Source organism: Copidosoma floridanum, unplaced genomic scaffold (assembly GCF_036245765.1).
Source record: "Copidosoma floridanum isolate Cflo_tuat_1 unplaced genomic scaffold, Cflo_Japanese_pri ptg000016l, whole genome shotgun sequence".
NCBI lineage: Eukaryota > Metazoa > Arthropoda > Insecta > Hymenoptera > Encyrtidae > Copidosoma > Copidosoma floridanum.
Window position 1 is genome coordinate 10,455,266 of NW_028321893.1, and position 11,029 is coordinate 10,466,294.

Here is an 11,029-nt window from a genome sequence, read left to right on the forward strand (position 1 = left end):
CAACAAATCTCAATTGAGTTTTGCCACATTCCACCCGGGTACGCGACTTTGAATCATTTCTTGCGAGCTTGCTCCACGATCCTTGTTTAGCACGAAGCTGACATACTGGTGATAACTAGCCGTGCAGTCCTCAAGGACATGCCAGTCAGTCACCCGCGCCGCTATTTGTGACGACACTAGTGGAAGATCGATGATCGTGCCCCGGTTTCCGGGCCGCCTGAACGTTGCTGAACATGAGTTCATGATGATGAGATCTAGTCTTGCGGTCATCTCTAGCACCACCCGCCCTCTGGGGTCGGTTCTCGGCTCCCCCAGCGTTGGCCGCGATGGTCAAAAGTTTGCTGCCAACCGCAACCTTCAGAGCGCTTCGTTATCAGCGCCACCGCTGCCAAGCTGTAAACTATCGCTGATGTGTACATACGATACATATATATACCAGCGCCTATCACCCGATGACTTGGGACCCGGGGCGCTCACTTATTATAAAATGATAAAATGTTAACTCATAACTCAAGTGCCTATCATCCACTGACCCGGGGCGCTTACTGGCCACTAAAACAATCAATAAAATCTTGAATTATACACAAGCACCTATCACCCAATTAACCAGGGCGTTTACAGCCCGCATTATTAAATAATAAATTATTAACTGATAACACGAGCGTCTACTACCAAAGATCCTTGTCAAATTTCACAATTAATTGAAATATTAAATTGATGACATCGCAACCCCATAAAATAGTACCTTTTGGACGCTGCATTTCCATATATCAGTACAAAGAAAAAGTGTTTTAAGGGATGTACCATATAATTGTCCTAGTATTATTAAGGCCTACCAATTAATGAATAATAAATTCCAAAATCTTAATAAGATTTCTTTATCGTTAATATACGTTGCATCATGAGTCGTTGCGTTTCTAATAATTTATATTATTGATAAATAATTGACTATCACCCTTACTAATATCTCTCTCTATGATGAATCAATGAAAGCTTTCGTGTTTATTAATAGTTTATTATTCATTTTGTTTAACTACATACTCGTCTAGAATCATTTTTTTTCTTTAATTGTTAATAGAGCCCCTGGATATCAGGTGGTAGGTGCTTGTGTTATACATTAACATTTTTTAAACAACAGAGTGGCCAGTGAGCGCCCCAGGTCATTGAGTGATAGGCGCTTGTAGTATTAACAACCTATTAATCAATAGAGTGGCCAGTAAGCGCCCCGAGTCATGGGTGATAGGGGCTTGTGTTATTAAATAATATTTTATAATATTACAGACTGGCCAGTAAGCGCCCCAGATCATGGGTGATAGGGGCTTTTGTTATTATTTAAGATCTTATTATTTATTATAGTGACTAGAAAGCGCTCCGGGTCATTGGGTGATATAAGATTGTCATATGAGCTAAGATTTTATTATTTTATAATGTGGCCAGTAAGCGCTCCGAGTGGAACCTTTAAAAGGATCCTACTTTATAAGCGAATGTGAAATTCTTATGCTATTATGACCTGGAACAGAAGTATTTAAATACTGTGGCATCATATTTACACCGAAAACAGAAGGTCAATAGATTTACGTACTAGCTGATAATTCATGATTATTTACGACGCCGTATGAAGAACAATTAAGCAATATCCGTCCTAACAAAATAGATCGACAAGAAAGAATAAAAGGTATAAGTCATTTGCAAATGAATGATGGGTGTACGGAAAAAACACACAAACTAACCTTTACAAGTGAGCATAAGATCATCACTTAGATACAATATACCTATCAAGTAGAAGTTAACTTGAAGTTAACTTATTAGTTCAATCCTGGAATACAATTAACAAGTCATAATATTTTAATCTAAGTTGTTATGATTTAATGTGTTACCAAATAAAAAGAATAAGTTCAACAAATAGTGCAGAATTTCGCATTAGTTAATACAAAATAAAATTAATAGTACCAAAAGAAGCAGTGCTGATGGATCAAATAGAATTGAACCTGCTGAAAAAAGGTACGTTCACTCATTTATTTCACAAAGCCTCATACTTTCTTTTTTTTTCGATGTACAAATGAATAGTTGGACAGCCTGCTAGTCCAACGGCCCGTCAGGGAATGTGAGACCCAAATTCACAAGCATTCAATTTTTACCGCATGATAAAATTAAATGAATACGATTGATTATTTAACAATAATAATAATAATGACAATAATAATAAGAATAACAATAACAATAATAATAACAACCATAACAATAATAACAATAATGATAGCTACAGTAATTACAATAATAATTATTATAAAAATATTAGGAATAACAATAATAATAATGATAATCATATTAAAAATAACAATAATAATATTAATAATAACAATAATAATAATCATAATAATAATAATAATAAATCCCGGCAGAAGTCATCAAAACAGTAGTTGCTAAACACCTACAACTGCTCTTGAATCTATACAACGCATGCTTGCAGAAGAAGTTGTTCCTAACTCCCGGGAAAAACGCACGGCTGGTACTGATTGATAAAGGTAAGGGTGAGCCTAACTGCCCGTCTTTATTCAGGCCATTATACATGCTGAAAACGTCTGGAAGGTTCTATTATAGAATGATATGGTGGACTGAAGATCCTAAATACTGTGCAGCTCTCTGAACGACGTATACTAAATATTGTGATATCATCGTTAGCCGCTAAGGCTACACAGGAACACTGAGCTCTTGCTCTGTGAGTCTTAAGTTTGACAAATAAACAAATTCTATTTAATTCAGTTCTCTTTGGTTTAAAATCGGCCCACGACCACTTTTTTTTCTAGCTCATTTTCCCAGTTTGTTCAAGCGACTTCAGCATCTCGTCGACTCGCACACCACGCCTACTCCGTGCTGAGCCTTCACCTCTGTTCCGTGCTTTCTCTCTATACCACTCCCAGTCTGCCTAACAACCAGCGCAATGTCTACTTAACTCACAAACCCCCCTCTCTCTCTAACACGACGTGATAAGTACAAAACAATAATGTCGCCGAGATAATCGAGAAAGAGCATAGCGAGCGCAGCATCTAGAAAAAGAGCGTTGACCATTGGGAGAGCGGCGCGATCGCGCCTATGTCAAGAGCCGAGAATTGAGTATCTCATTTTCTTATTCTCGCGTCTATTTTTAAATCTGGAAAGCAGGGGTAATTTGACGATAAGATTCAACTTAAACATCACGATAACCTAGGCATCAAGCAAGCGTCTGACCTTGATTTTCCGCTATCGACAGGCAAGCTTGAATACCTGTGCAACTCTTTCCACTGTGGCAACGTAAAGAATGATTTGCCCTCGATCGTGCGGAAAATATATAAATGATAATGCTTTAAGCAGGCAGTATATAAAATACGGAATTGTAAATAACTGTTAATCTAATTGTGAGCACTGTACTTTTTAATTACTGTTACTTTTATACGTAAGATACGATAACTTTTTTTTTCATATTTATATTTTCATCATCTTTTTCAACTGCTTTTGGGCACGTATCGAGCGTTTGCTCTGTAGATCCTTAGTCTTATAAATGCATTCAAACTCGAACTGAAACTCTCTCTGCTTTCAAGCTGAATCGGTTTTTCGTGGAGTATCTGAGTTTACTTGAGTGTTCATCTCGTACAGGATTAATGGAACATTATGTGGTTACTTTTTTATTGGTTTTTTTTTTTTTTTTTTTTTTGTCAATAACATTACTTATAGGCTTGTATCAAAATGGATGTTTTGTACACCTGCTCCTTTTCAAAATTATGTAAGTTTTATATAATATACAATGTGTTTTTTATAAAGCAACTAACGAAAAAGCTTCTTCCCCTAATTGTTTTTGACTGTACTTACTGACTCGTCCCTGCCCAGATAAATAATAAAACTTCAATGATCGGTATTCTTGTGAATTCCTTGTTCTCAATGGTAATTGTGTTGATCGTCCTCTCTTTTCTAGCAACTTCCTAAGTGATTAGCTGCTGCCTCTAGCATCTCAGTGTACTGGTTTACTGGCTTGATCTATTATTTCCTCTTGTAAATCTGGACTTCTGGCGGTGTATAACTTTTTTTGAGATGATTTTTCTAATTCTTTCTACGATTTCCCTAGTTTTCTTATTTTATGATGTTTTACATCCTGAATTGGCGTCTGACAGTCTCCTCACACTTTTTAGCACTTTACGATAACTGATGTTTTTGTTTTATCATTTTCTGTGATAAAAATTGTCTGTTTTGTAAAATTAAATATTTTTCACACGGAAGACAAAAGATAAACAATTATTTGTCTTTACCCTACTTCTCAGATTAACGGTGATGTGGGTTTCCCGATCGGTCAATTAGTAATGGCATGACTGTGGTTACAGTGACGTGATTATAACTTTTTATCTGTGGAATCTCGTGGTCCTAGTTCTTGCGCTCGCATGTCTCTTATTAATCTTCGCCAACTCACTATCCTTTGCTTTTCCTTTATCATGCTATTATATCTTCTACTACCTTACTTTTGATAGCCCAGGCCAGAACAGGCACACGGACACACCAATGAGATTGAATTTTTTTCCCATCAGTAATAGATATCTAATTATAAAATAGACCAAGATTTATTTATATTAGTCAAAGGAATCTTTAGATATTCGTTCATTTTATTTATTCATGTATTTGACTTACGGTCTAGAAGCCCAATTACATCACTATACAAAGAAGGTGGGGTGAAGCACTGAGCACCCATACGGATTAAAATTAATGTTATTGACAGTATTAATCTAAACAAATAATACGTAGTAAGTGTTAACGTAAGACTTAAGGTGAGGCATAAGTAATTGATAGTTTTGCTTTGTGAATCACTGTCAGCACTAAGCTATCTTCCACAAGGTAAGAATTGACAATCTTGTCAGTCGTGGTATGGTAGATAAAAATAAGTAACTGTTTGAATAGGGGTGCTGGATTGCAGTTTTTGGATTCTTTAAGTCATGTTGTAAAGATCTTAGTTAGAGGAGTATAAGTAGAGTTGGGCATTTAACAAGAATATGTGTAATTTTCAATGTAAAGAGACAGTCGTAGTACTTCTAGAGTATTTCGATCGATTGCAACGAAAATTTAGGTTAAAGTTCAGAGTAATTATAATCTGTACATGCCATTGGGCAGTTAGTTTTATATGAGGCTATTCAAATGGCCCGTTGTGGAACACTGTTAAGTTATAGTGTACTATTTTGTGTGAATGGAGTCCAGAGTACTAATGCTTATGTAAGAAGAGGTAAAGAGTCTGGTTTCTTTAAGTCCCGGGTTAGTTGTTGGATGAATTCTAAAAGACTGAAGGATGTAAAGACTACTGTGTCGATGTGTCTATTATAAATCCAACTGGATCCCAATATTACTCCTAGCTTCAATAAATACTCTACTCCTTTGAATGAGTTTCCTGCTATGCTGTAATGAAATTGAGACTGCTTTCTAGATCGGTGTACTAAAAGAATTTTGCATTTTTCTGGGGAATCATTAATCTACTCCTGAAGCACCTTGCTACCGAGCAATCCAGGTCTGCAGTGTTAACTTTAAAAAAATAATTTTATTTTCTGCGTGGATTAAACATTACGAGTAGAGTAGCGAAGAGGAAAAACTATTCATTATAAGAGAAAATAGTAATGGTCCAATGTGCGAGCTCTGAGATACTTCAGAAGGGGTATATAATTCATCTGAAGTAACTCTGTACAGTTCTACTTTGAGAATCTTAGTATTAAGAAAAGATGATAGCCATTTTAGGAGCATCTCTTCTGTACAAAAAGAAGATCTAGCTCTAGATAATAGAATTTCATGAGGTACACTATCAAATGTCTTAGCGATATAGAGAAATGTAATAATCTACCATTGATAAACCCATGTTGTTCAAAGCAAATAGCTGGAAAAATTCGTGTTGATAGTTTCTCGTACATTATTAGTACGGATTGTTGGTCTATAGCTAGTGACTAAGGATGGGTCACCTGACTTACATATCGGGTAAATATATAAGCTGGTTTCCATGCTTATCAAGAAACAACTTCGGTTAATGACTTAAAAGAGCTGAGCTATCAGGAAAGAGATCGAACTATAACAATTCTTAATAAAATACTATGGTATCATATCTGGTCCAGGTGTGTTTGAGGACTTTATCTGATGTATCACAGATGAGATTTGATCTGAGTCAAAGTATATATTGATATCGAAGGTGCCGTGGGGCATCAGTAGATCAATAAGGTTTAATTTCTTGAAAGAAGTGGAGAAATGTTTAGCAAATAGATGACACTGGTCCCGCGGCGCTAAGGCAACCTGATTGTCGAGCTGTACACATTTCAGCATCCGAATACTATTGCTGTAACTGACTCAAACTACGGACACAACGCGGGTCTGTTTTTAAGCCTTCCTCTGACCTGCCAACAAAATCACGATAGAGAGTACGAGACAATTTTATACATTTATCCCGGAGTCCCTTAAACTCTACATAGTCTTTAAGTAGTCTTGAATATTTTTACGTCTAATGTACTGCTCTTTTTGCACTGATCCAGTCAAGCATTGCATGAGTGAAGCACGCTGGGGACTTAAAGTAAACAGATCGACATACTGGTGTAATTTAAAATTCACTATGCAATCTAGGATGATGTGCATAAAGTCACGATAGGTTGTACTTTAATTATTTGGTTCGAGCAGCTGTTGAAGATCCAGGGCGAAAATGATGCGTAATAAAACGGAGACAGCAAGGCAACGTGACAGTAAGGTGCGATGTATTGTTTGTAAATGATCATTTTCCGAACAATTATGCTCCCGAATAAAAACTTTTTTTCTAGAGTAAACTATAATTCAAAAAGATTCGTAAAAATAAATTACGTAACAAAGTTATATTTAAGAAACATAATCAAGCAATCGTTCGCCAGTAAAGTTGGATTTGAAGTCTTCATTAATATTATGCAACGGTTCCTGAAAAAACAAGTCATTTTTGCTTTGATCCTTTTTTTACCGACCACCCAAGCCTAATGTTTCCTAACTCCCAAGACGACAAATCTTAGCAAAATCTATTATAACCATTCGCTAAGGTTGAAAGAACTAACAGCCGCTTGATAGTAATTCTACGTAGCAGCAAAGCATCTCGGTTAGAGTGCTTTCATGCTTTCCTTACCAGTTTATCACTAATGGAGTACACAGCAAAACGATCTAATGGTAAGTCAAGTTAGAAGAGATAATCATTCTCGAGTACTTCAACGGCATTTCTAACAACCGAGCGGTACAAAAGCCAGTGACATCAAATGTATGGACAATTCGACTCGACAATCCTCAATACAGTTATACTGAACTGAAAGTACAACATTTTGTATTTTGCGATGAACAGATTGGCCTACATGAAAAAAAGCAACAAGAAATTCGAATATTTGAAAAGGTCGAACTACAATAATTCATTACGGCTAATTCAAAATCAGTCATTAAATTTTATAGGCCGAAAATTTGTAATGTCACGTCTTTCTGCACTATATTGTACGGCTATTAAAACAGAGATATACAGATATGTTTCCTGCTTCGAAGAAAGCAAGACATAGACAATCATCACTGTAACCACATAGAAGGAACTGCTGTTGCATGGGGATCTCTCTTCCTAATTTTCCACATATGTCTAAAATAGGTAAAACCCCCACAAAGATTCCCCCACAACGAGTTCCGGAAAACTGCTTTTTCGCCCGAGGAAGTACCAGTTTTCCAAAACCACCCGAGGGCGGAAAAAGTATTTTTTTTACTCTAAATTATCTCCATTTCATATTTTTGTATTAAAAAGATTATTATAATAATAATATTGAAATGCAAACTTGGTAGTTTGGAGAATGACTATTTATTTATAATTTATTTACATCTTTAAATATTTTGCTGTCTTGCTGACAGCCTCTTCAGGATTAAAATCATGTAGACGCTAAGATAATACCCATCATAGACACCTATTGCACCTATAATTCAGTCCATGTAGAGTTTGTAAATATATGGACTAAATTATGGGCGCAATAGGTGTCCATGATGCGTGTTATCTTAGCGTCTATATGATTTTAATCCTGAAGAGGCTGTCAGCAAGACAGCGAAGTATTGATAGATGTAAATAAATTATGAATAAATAGTCATGCTCCAAACTACCAAGTTTGCATTTCAATATTATTTGATGACAAAGGAGCAAGTTAAAGGAGTCTACAGATATGTACAGTTAATTTATAAATATGTATTTTTATCAGTGAATATTATAGATTAGGAAGAAGCAAACTGTATTTGTACTTTTTTTTGTCCATTAACATATAAACAACGAGAACGCGAAAGAACATTATGAGATTGCGAAGAATATCTATACTATCTACTTAGACAAAGGTACATGCATTATTTTGACAAATGTTCGTGTATATTACTTTTTCAGTCTCTCTGTCTCTTTTTAGATACCTGTTTACTGTCCTTAGTTGCGCACGTGCGCGAATTTCGTTAGTTCTTTAATAAAGATGGGTTAAGATGGAGTTTGAATAAACACAATGGCAAGACCGCGACAAAATTTCGCATTATGGTCAAATACTGATATTTCAAAACAATCCTGTTCGCAAAGAAGAAATTTTTGAAAAATGATAAAAAAATGATACTAATTCTAATATAAATTCATCATTTCCTACAATCGCAAAATATTAAAGAAAGCAATGAAAAAGGCCTACCTGTATGAGTATAATAGAGAAAGAGAGAGTGAGCGCGACAGCAGACGATCAATGGCTCTCTTTATCTCACTTACTTTTACAGGTACTGTCAAAATGCCTTTTTTAATTTTTTTTCCCAAGATTTTGCGCTTGTCGAAACAATATTAGAAGTTTTTATTTTTTCTGTACATCAAACCGTTAAAAGATATAAGCAAAACGAACTTGAAACACAATTTTACATAATTTTAAAATTATCAGACCACACAAAAATAATCATAACTATTTCTTTTGAAATCGGTAGGATTCAATTATACATAACATAAAAAATGCCCAATTATCAATCAATTTTTAACTCACAAGTTTCTCAGTTGGTATCCATAAGTAATAAGAACAGAGATTAGATCAGCGTGCTGCGTAGCACAATCAATAAGGTCCCTGACTGCCAATCCAAAGGATGTGGGTTTGAGTCTCGGAGTCAGTAAAAAATAAGAATTTTATTTATACACATATAATATACATGCGTACTTATGTGTACACTATATATGTATATATATATGATATGATATTTAATTATTACACACTATTCTATATAGCTATGTATACGGGTAGTGCACTTTACAAACGATAGAAGGGCGGCAGTAAGCGCGCGGAGAAAGAGACAGAGAGCCAAGCCGAGTTAAACCGAAGATCGGATCGCTTCATCACGTTGGTCGAATCCCCAAGCACACCAATAGATGTTTTAAGTCAAAAAAAGGCGTAGTCTCCGTCTAGGACCAAAAAAAAGGTATAGTTTTCGTCCGGACGAGAAAAAAGGGCATAATTTTTGTCCAAACTCTGGGAAAGGGCATAGCCTTCGTCTGGGCTCGAAAAAAGGGGCATAGTCTCCGCCCGAGATATCGAAAGGGCATAGTTTTCGTCCAGGATCAATTAGGGCATAGACTTCGTCCAGAGCGTCGATATGTGTCATCCAACCAGAGCTACTCTCTTATTCCTCGGGCTGAAAAATAGCATTTGTAAAAATGGCACTTCTGTGACGAAAACTACTAATTTTATCCTAGGGTTCACAGCTTTACATCCTAGGGAAACCGATGTTCTAGATTCTAAGTACTTTTCCTCACTTTAGGCATTTTTTAAAACTTTGAATTTCGCTGCAACCTTTGTAGGAAAAACAGAGTTTAGATCTGATGCGAATCTTACCAGGACAAGCACTAAGAGTCTCTTGTTAAATAATCGTTATATTCGAACTTTTTATGTTAACAATAGTAGTTTTGGTGGTAGGAAAAAATTGTACTTTCTATTACGAGGAGTTTATCGTGAAATTTGGGCGTTTACAGCGCCTTAGATAGAAAAAAAAGTATTCACTACACAATCGCCATTCCACCAGGACTACCATGACGATGGCGCTTCTATGATGAAAACTACTGATAACTGACTCTTTTGTATCTATTACCTCAATAATAAGATCCCGTAATTCCAGATCAAGACAGGCTTAATAATAAAGCTGAGTGCTGTCAATCTGCACGACACCAACACACAGCACTAATACATTTCTGGGTTCAAAATACTTTCCCTAGGGCAAAAAGTGCGCCCAAGAGCGCAAATCAGACTTTACACCTTAGTAAACAAAAATGTCTTTCGGAACTTGGACGCAAACGTATTGGTACTTTCAACGTGCTGAAGTTGTACTTTGTGCCTATAATACAAAAACTAATATTCTTGTAGTCTCGTTTTGCAAAGCTCTTTTTTGCCACATAATCAAAACTGAGTAATTACTTTAGAGTCAATTGACTTTAAAAAAAACTTGTTTTTTGCCTTGTAACTCGAAAGAGTATTATTTGTATTAAGTCTAGTCATTCATATTATCACCTAATTCTGGAACTGAATAACATAGTGATATAACATTAACAGTAATAATACAGAAAAAAATCTTAAGCTAGTAACTATAGCTTTGTATTACTGTGTCATAGCTGATAGCACTATCTTTATCAAATAATGTATTTAATGATTTAAACTTCAGATAGAGAATTTTTGAAAATTCAAAGAGAAAATTATTTTGAATGATGTTAATGAAAAAATATTTTTGATGACATTCGAGAAATTTTTAATTTTACTTGACAAACGAAGTTGTTTCCATTGAAAAAGTAATAACCAATTTTTTGTGCTTTGTTTTGTCTATATTTTATGTATCAATAACTTGTCAGTGCCGATAGCTGTAGTTAATTAGAATGTTCCAGATAGTACTAAAATTACGATAGTAAATGAGTGAAAATAGGCTATTAAATCATTTGGTTATCCTGCGAAAAAAACAAAATTAAAAGGTATTTAGGGACGATTAAAAAAATGCATATTTTTTATTTTAAAAAGTCGAGCTA